Here is an 8,845-nt window from a genome sequence, read left to right as displayed (position 1 = left end):
TTCCTCTTGTAAAAGCTTTCCAGTGTTCATAAAAGGACTGTCTTCCTTGTCTTCTATTTGACTAAAACATCCAATAATGACTCAATATGATGGTTACTTGGACAGAAAATGTTGACCGGGGTACAATATGTCAACTAGAATTAGATGCAGCAAAAGTGAAGCATTTCAAGGATGCAATTGAGAATGCACTTTGGTTTGAGTTCTTCGTTGGTATGTTTATTGTTTCATTATTGCTTTTGTGGACCTACATATGTGTGGTGAGTCCCTAATGAGGACTGCTTGCTGTTGTTGTACTTAAAATCTTACTCTCCGAGTTTTTCTCTCTATCTTTTCACATGTTTGTCCTGAATGGCTTCCAGACGAGTTGCCTGCGTGGGGTATGGATTGCTTTTCCTCTTTATATTGTAATGCTGTTCCCTGTCATCTTGAATCAGTTTTATGATTATACTTTTGCTTATTCGACCTGTATTGCATGGTCAGGTTTTGTTGGTGAACTCCATCCTGATAATCAAACCAATGAACATAGAGCTTTGCTTTACACTCACAAGAATATTATCATTAAGTACAACGGTGAACAGGTTTTGTTGGCTACAAAATATCTTTACTTGAAAGACTCTTTCATTTGATGAAAAGATTGAATTAATTTCGATTTCCTGCAGATCATTCATGTTAATCTCTTGCTGTCTGTGTTGTGTTTAACTGTGGAACAATGATTTTTCTTTTCTTTTTTAATATGAATTTGTTGTTAACCACAAGATGATTGCTGATCACATCTATTAGACACAAGTATTAGTTAGGGATCATATTTTTGCAGGCTGTTGTGGCTTTTATCTCGTACTTTTGAAAGTTGCAAGCAAAACCTAAACATCATTGTTGGACCTGATTTTGATTTAATTTTGAACTGTTTTTGAGTCCAGAGGGAATTAATTTCACTTAAGAATTTGTGTTGAGTCATGTTTGGAGATGATACATTCTCTGTCACGAAGAAGGGAATAGGAATTGGAATAATGCTTCATGCATCAATCACAACTAGTTGCTAATATGTTAGCTCCGTCCAAGACACAGGTAGTTGAAGGACAACCCAAGCTCTTCCCATCCCCCTCAAGTTGGGTGGCATCAAACTCAATGTTGATGGGTGCTTCAGAGGTAACCTGGGGGTGTCCATCATTGGTGGTGTGTTATATTAAGCACCTAGCCAATACTACCCAAAAGACCGGCCTGTTAGGAGCGGAAGACATAGGTACTTAACGCCCAGGACCCTAACATTACACCCCCCTTCGTGAGCGGCCAACACCGGCGACGGTCCACTCAAGCGGCTGCCCCACTCCTAGTGCCCCATCGCAGTTCTCCAGGTCGGCCCCTTCCACTTGGTCGCCCCTTCCACTTCGGTAGCACACACTGGGATTCGAACTCGCGACTGAGCGCTAGCTCTGATACCAAATGTTAAGCACCTAGCCAATACTAGACCGGCCTGTCAGGAGTGGAAGACATAGGTACTTAACCCAGGACCATAACACTGAGCAACCAAAAGGAAAGAAGGCATTGCAGAATAAATGGGTGTCCCGAATAAAAGATGAACATGATGGAAACAGTCTTCTTTGGACACTTTTTCTACTTCTTCTTCTTCTTCTGGGTGTTCAGATTCTTTGCGCAACTTTCATAGATTGCTTCATCTCTTTCCTCAATGTGATTAGTGACCAAACATATACTTTCAATACATTTTCTCTATCTTGTATTGTTGATTGAAGAATGTTTAGTTAGACGGCCTTCTTATCTAAGTCTTGTTATCTTCCTTTTTATTTGTGTTTTCATCGAGTAGGTCTTCAAACATGGCCATTGTTTATAGAGCTTTTTACTCCCTCTAGTTTGATCGAACAAGTGTTGTCCAATCTAACAGTTGTGCTTTTTAGGCATTGCTTTTTGTGTTCAGATTTCTTGTGTAATCAAATAGTGTGTTTTCTAGCATGACCTACTTCTGTTCCATTTAGTATGGACCATTTAGATGGGCCACGATCAGTCGAACAAATATACTACCAAAATTTTCTTTTGGATTTTTTTGAGGTACAACACATACTTAATGCATCTCATTAGTAACTTTAGTGTTTGTTATTATCAAAGGTAACTCAAAGGGGATCTTGAAACCAAAACTGTATTTTTTTTCAATTAACCCCACTAAACATAAAAGTATAACTTATAAACTCATTATCAACGGATTCAACCTACTCCTCTTCAAGAAAAATATTTTATTCCACAAATATTGCTCCATATCACTCTATTTTTTTTCTTGGTAGAAGTCCATTGTTTTGGAGATTTAGTCGCTATTGAACTAGAAAACAAAGTTGTTGGATTTAGGATCCCTTTTCCATAATTCTAAGCCAGAGAAGGAAGAAATAAAAAAGAGAAAAGGGAAGAAGGGCTCTCGGGTAGAGAGAAAAAAAATAAAAGAGCAAGGAGAGGTTGCACCAAGTGAGGTGTGTAACTCAAGAGAGTAACTCGAGATTGAGATGTGTAACTTTATTAATTCTGAATTACAACACCTCTATTTATAGTAGAGGAGGAGGTAGAGACCTTATACAATTTGCCTTTCAATCCTAATTACATTCCAACTCTAACTCTTTAAGATAAGTCTATTCAAACTAAACTACTAGAAGACTAACATGAGTTGAACTAGGATTCCTTCTTCATTCACATGAATATAAGGGAGAAGCCAACTCATAACCTTATCCTTGTGGGCCTCTCATGATCTCCCAGCGCATCTTTATAAGATTGACAGCTCATGAGATATTTGTGGGTCCCACTTGATCTTCAAGTCTTCTAACTCAATTCAACTTGTGCTTCTTGATTCCTTAACTCGTGCTTGCTTGGATGAGGACTCTTCTTGGTGTCCCACATCCTCTAGGATTCTTCTTGAAGTCCCACGTCCTCATGGTGGGTCCCACTAGCTCGAGCACCATGGTGGGTCCCACATTTTAACACTCCCCCTCAAGTTGGGGGTGAGAAGACATCATAAATGCCCAGCTTGCTGCATATGGTAGACATAATCTTGTAAGTGACCGGTTTGGTGAGAATGTCTGTAACTTGATTTTGTGATGATATATGCTTCAGAGATAAGAAACCAGTTTGGAACTTTTCTCGTATAAAATGGAAAACTACCTCAATATGCTTTGTCCTTTCATGGAAGACTGAATTCGATGTAATGTGTATTGCTGCTTGATTGTAACAGTATAGATCTATTGGAGTTTCTTTGTAGAATCCCAATTCAGTGAGAAGGGATCTTATCCATATGAGTTCACTAACAGTGTGAGCCATGATTCTGTATTCTGCTTTTGCACTCGACCGTGCTACTACATTTTTCTTTTTGCTTTTCCAAGTAACCAGATTCCCTTCAACCATCATACAAAATCCCGAAGTAGATTTTTTGCCATTTGGAGATCCTGCCCAGTCTGCATCTGAGAATCCTTCGATGTTGAAGTGACCATGGTTTTTATAGAGAAGCCTCCTTCCAGGAGCTCCTTTTAGATATCGTAGTATTCTTTCAAGTGCCCGCCAATGACTAAATTGTGTCTTGTGCATGTATTGACTTACCACACTTACTGCGTGTGAAATATCCGGCCTTGTTACACACAGATAAATAAGTCGCCCCACTAGTCTTTGATATTTTCCAATATTTACATCTTCTCCAGTGCCTCCACATAATTTTGTATTTGCATCCATAGGAGTGTCTGCTGGTTTGTATCCCATCATTCATATTTCTTCCAGTAGATCAAGGGCATACTTCCTTTGGGTTACGACAATCCCATGTTTGGATTGTAATATTTCAATACCCAAAAAATATTTGAGTAATCTAAGATCTTTCGTCTTGAATTCAACAAATATTTTCTCCTTTATTTTCTGAATGCCTTGGAATCACTCCCAGTTAAAATAATATCATCAGCATATACAGCTAGAATCACCTTACCTCTCATTGTATTTTCAATAAATACTGAGTGATCTGCAGAACATCTGTTAAACCGGTTTTTAAGGCGGCATACAGACTCCCCCTCAACCACATACCCAAGTGGTTGTTGCATGTAAATATCTTCTTTAATATCACCATTAAGAAATGCATTTTTGACATCCAGTTGATAAATTGGCCATGATGAATTAACTGCCAGAGATAATAATATACGTACCAAGTTCATTTTTGCCACTGGGGAGAAGGTTTTTTCATAATCAATTTCATAGCACTGAGTATAACCTTTGGCAAATAGTCGAGCCTTCAGCCGTGTAATGGACCCATCCGAATTATGCTTGATAGTATAAACCCACTTGCAACCAATGGGTTTTTTATCTGTAGGAAGAGAAACCAATGGCCATGTATGATTGTCATTAAGTGCCTTCATTTCTTCATCCATTGTTGCCTTCTACCTTGGATGTTGTAGAGCATCCTGATATGATTGTGGAACAGATATGGAGGAAATAGAAGAAAGAAACTGACAACATAAAGGTGAGAGGCGATGATGAGACACAAAATTGGAAATAGGATGAGAAGTAGAAGGTTGAATGCATGATCGAGGTTCTTTCCGTAGAGCAATAGGAAGAGTATCATATTGAAGACCAAAAATGACTGGTGATGAAGGACTTACCTCTGGTGGATCTGTCAACTCAGCAGGTGTGGTGTCAGCCACTTGCACTGGGGGTTGAATAATCTATGTGTCACGAGACACAACCGATCGAGGGGAACTTGGTATTGAGGACAGACCAGGAGGAGCACTATCAGAATAATATGAGGAGGCTTCAAAAACTGTTACATCCCTGGACACAAATGAACATTGAAGAGTAGGACTATAACAAACATAACCCTTTTGTGCGTGAGAGTATCCCAAAAAAATACACTTGATAGATTTAGGATCAAATTTGCTGTGTGTAGGTAATGTGTTATGAACAAAACATTGACATTGACATTGACATCCGAAGACTTTCAACGATAATGAAAATGGATCATCATTCGGTAATAATCTAGAGTAGGGAGATTTATTACCAAGAACAATAGATGGTAGACGATTGATAAGAAAACAAGCTGTAAGGACGACATGAGGCCAATAAAAGTATGAAACTTTCATGACATATAATAAACCTCGAGCTACCTCAAGGATATGATGATTTTTCCGTTCGGGTAACCCATTTTGTTGAGGAGTGTAGACGCATGATTTTTTATGGATAATGCCATTTTCTTGACAAAAGGAGTCAAAGTCTTTGGAAATGTATTCTTTGGCATTATCAGACCTAAGAATTTTAATTTTCTGACCAAATTGTATGAGAACCATAGCACGAAATGACTTAAAAATGTATGGTATCTCAAAACGCTCCTTAAAGACAAACAACCAAGTTGTGCGAGTGAAATCATCAATAAAAGTAATAAAATATTTTGCTTGTGAAATATTAGAGACACTCAAGGGTCTCCAAACATCAGTGTGAATTAATGAAATGGAGTGTCACTTTTGACTTCTGGACGAGGAGAGTATGTACTCCTCTGATGTTTACTCAATTGACATACCTCACAACAAAATTTTGACCCGACTTTAAGAGATGGAAACATATAATGAAGAAACTATGCAGAAGGATGTCCCAATGGATTGTGCCATAATCGTGTTTCATTTTCAGTAGTAGAAATCATATTTATTTTTGGCAAGTCCAAGTAGTAAATCTCCCCTTGTTCATGACCTCCACCAATCACCTGCTTCGTTATAAGATCTTGAAAGTCACATGAAGTGGGTGAGAAGGTAACCGAGCAATTAAAATATTTTGTGAGCTGACTAACAGATAACAAGTTCAAAGGAAAAGTAGGAACAAAAAGAATATCAGAATCAATTATCCAGGATGAAGACGGGGAAGACAACATACCTGAAGAGGTAGTGGCAGCAGTAGTTGCAGAGGAACTAGGAGAAGAATCCAGCATGGTCTTCCAACTCGCTAACCCGACCCGCCCGTAAAGCTTACCGAGCCGACTCGGTCGACCAAATAAAATTCTGCTCCAAAGGGGATTCGAACCCCCGCGCAGGAAAGAAAACTGGCACTAGTAACTAGTAAGTCCGACTTGCTTTATGTATTATCTTTTGATACAAATAAAATATATATTAAAATTTAAATAATCTGTTTTTATGTAATTTCAATAATTGTGCAAAATTTATTTAGGTTTTATGTATACTTTTGTTTTTTATGTATATTTTATGTTGACCTAAATAAAAGGATTATTAATTGACATTCATTTTAGTCAATTATTTTTATGTCACAATTTTTATATACATTTGAATCATTTAGAAATTGCCACAACATTCTTAATTATGCAAATGTCTAGTGACATTAAGTTTAGTCACATAGAGTTAATGACATAAATTTTTTTTTGATTAATCATGGAGATATAATAATTTTACCCCACAGGGTAAATGTTATATTTACATGATTAATTAGGATGGGAAAGAGATATTTTAAAAAAAATTCTAGATTGCCTACAAGCCTAGAATATTTTTTTACAAACAATTTTCTGGATCCCATCATAAAGAGACATAAATCGCATCTGTGTTATAATCTAAGCCCATAGGAAATATTATAATGACACACTGATTTATTTGTTTGGATTATTTACATGGGTAAATATTCAAAAGTTGGCTTCATTATATGTTAAGTAAGTTTGTTGTCTTTTTTTTGCAGCTCTTCAAACTTTATCTGTCCCAACATTTGATTCCTCTATTGTTCCCCTAAATGGAGAAAATTATATTGAGTGGAAGGAAAAACTTCTCCTATTATTAGGGTGCATGAATCTTGACTTGGCACGTAGAGTAGATGAACCTCGAAAACCCACAAAATCCAGTACCAAAATTGAGAAAACATCATTTGAACTTTGGGAGAGATCCAATCGATTAAGTTTGATGTTTATTAAGTCTCATATTGGGAAGAGTATTCATGGATCTATTCTTGAATGTGCCAAAGCCAAGGAGTATCTTCAAGCTATTCAGAAATAGTTTGAGAATTCCGATAAGGCATTAGCAAGAACCTTGATAACCCAAATGTGTTCCTTAGTGTGTTTTGAATCTAATATGACTCATGCTTCTTATAACACTTGGTGGATTGATTCTGGTACTACAATCCATGTTGCCAACACCATGCAAGGTTTCTTGAACCAATGAAAACCGACGCCAAGTGAATGCTCCATCTATTCAAGAAACAAGATGGGTTCACATGTAGAGGCGGTTGAAACTTTCAGAGTTGTCCTAAATACTGGCTTTGTCTTAGACCTTGAAAGGACATTTTTTGTTCCATCTTTTTGTAGAAACCTTCTCAATTTCCAAAAATTTACCCTTTGGATTCAGTTTAAATTTCCTTTGAAATTCCCTTCATTTGTATAAAGACCATTTTCTTGTTGGAAATGGCATTCTGGAAGAAGGATTATTCAAACTTCTTTTAAACCCTACATTTGATTGCAGTCTTACAACTGTGCATGGTATTAATGTTGGCATTAAGAGAAGTGTTATAAATGAGAAATCCTCCATGTTGTGGGATAGGAGATTAAGTCATATATCCATTGATAGAATTAAAAGATTAGTTAATGATGGAGTCCTTGAGGCTCTTGATTTTACTAATTTTAAGAAAAGTGCCAGGAGGACTTCAAATGTCTTAGAAGTTATACACACTTATATTTCAGGTCCTTATGATGCATGTTTCAATGGTCAGAAATATTTCATTACCTTTATTGATGACCATACACGATATATGTATCTCTATATGCTTTATGATAGAAGTGAAGCACTAGATGCTTTTAAGGTCTATAAAGCAGAAGTAGAGAAATAATTAACCAAACAAATCAAAATCGTGAGGTCTGATAGAGGTGGTGAATATCATGGAAGGTACACTAAAAGAGGACAATGTTTGGTCCTTTTGCAAGGTTTCTTGAGGAACAAGGTATTGTGCCATAATACATAATGCCTAGATCATCGTCTCAAAATGGTGTGGCTGAAAGAAGAAACCGAACATTAATGGACATAGTGAAGAGTATGATTAGTAACTCTGATCTCTCATTGTCTTTTTGGAGTGAAGCTCTCAAAATTGCAGTCCATGTACTTAATAGGATTCCAACCAAGGTGGTTCATAAAACGCCATTCGAGTTATGGAAAGGTTGGAAACCTAGTATAAGGCATGTACATGTTTGGGACTATCCAGTTGAAGTTCGAATTTACAATCCACATGAAACAAAGTTAGACTTTAGAACAGTCAGTGGACATTTCATTCGCTATGCGAAAAAGTCTAAGGGATACAAATTTTATTGTCTATCTCGTTCGACAAGAATTGTCGAATATAAGAATGCAAGGTTCCTTGAGAATGATGAGATTAGTGGGAGTAGCCAACCTTGAAACTTATTTTTTGAGGAGCATACATGTACTCCACCCCCTTCTACAACTTCGCATAGATTGGCTGTTGTTCATGATAATCATTAGGATTTGATTATTCAAGAACAACCTATAATTGAATAACCATCTCATGATGAGGATACTCCCATAGATCAGGTTACTCAACATTCTAACCCTAAAATGTTGAAGTACAATTAAGAAGATCTTCAAGAGTTAGGAAATCTGCAATCTCTTCAGAATATGAAGTGTACCTTCAAGAGTCTGACATGGACATTTGTGCTGAAGATGATCCTATTATGTTTTCACAGGCAATGAGTGGACAAAAATCCACATTATGGAATGATGCCATGAAGGAAGAGTTGGATTCAATGGCTAAAAACCAAGTTTGGGATCTTGTTGAATTGCCTAAAGGGTGGAAGGCCATTGGTTGTAAATGGGTTTTTAAAACCAAAAGAAAATCT

The sequence above is a fragment of the Aristolochia californica genome, unplaced genomic scaffold (assembly GCF_029961685.1).
Source record: "Aristolochia californica isolate CCGP_79_NKW_82.1479 unplaced genomic scaffold, dmAriCali1.0.hap1 SCAF_13, whole genome shotgun sequence".
NCBI lineage: Eukaryota > Viridiplantae > Streptophyta > Magnoliopsida > Piperales > Aristolochiaceae > Aristolochia > Aristolochia californica.
The sequence above is the reverse complement of the archived record's forward strand: the minus strand, read 5'-3'. Positions refer to the sequence as shown.